This window comes from Urocitellus parryii, chromosome 3 (assembly GCF_045843805.1).
Source record: "Urocitellus parryii isolate mUroPar1 chromosome 3, mUroPar1.hap1, whole genome shotgun sequence".
Lineage (NCBI taxonomy): Eukaryota > Metazoa > Chordata > Mammalia > Rodentia > Sciuridae > Urocitellus > Urocitellus parryii.
Genome location: NC_135533.1, coordinates 138,217,167 through 138,217,690, shown reverse-complemented (window position 1 = coordinate 138,217,690; position 524 = coordinate 138,217,167). Strand labels below are relative to the sequence as shown.

At 45.0% G+C, this 524-nt stretch overlaps 1 non-coding gene across 1 annotated transcript; it reads left to right on the top strand.

The window, feature by feature from the left end:
- Nucleotides 1-238: 238 nt before the first annotated feature.
- Trnav-cac (transfer RNA valine (anticodon CAC)) lies at nucleotides 239-311 on the top strand. Its single transcript has one exon. It is a non-coding gene; the product is annotated as a tRNA-Val (tRNA).
- The last annotated feature ends 213 nt before the right edge of the window (nucleotides 312-524 follow it).

The window sequence follows — 524 nt, the reverse complement described above, 5'->3', positions numbered from 1 at the left end:
ATAACAGAAAAGACACAAGAACCACCACGTCCAAATCACAAGGTCCACCTTTCTGGGTTCCTTGCTGGTCAGGCACAAGGCACCCACATATCTCACTGTCCTCTAGGAAGAGAGTTTCTCACAAGAATAAACCTGCTACCAAATGAAGGGTGTGTTCCCTTGTGTCTAAATTGAGCAAATGGAAGCTACCACTTAATTTTCCCTACTGTCATCCTAAGATTTTCAAGTTCTGGGGGCTGGGGATGTAGCTCAGTTGGCAGAGTGCTTGCCTCACATGCACAAGGCCCTGGGTTCAATCCCCAGCACCACCAAAAAAAAAAATATATATATATATATATTTTTTTTCCAAGTTCCGAATTGTATAGCAAGGATGGGCTTTGGCTTCCTTTGGTCATCTCATTTGTTACTTGAAATGACTTAGGCCTGCTAAAGAGTGTGGAAGCTGTCTCCCAGGGAGCAGGTAACAACTGGCCCACAGCTGGGACATTGCTTTACTCTTAGCCCTGAGGACAAGGGATAGGCAT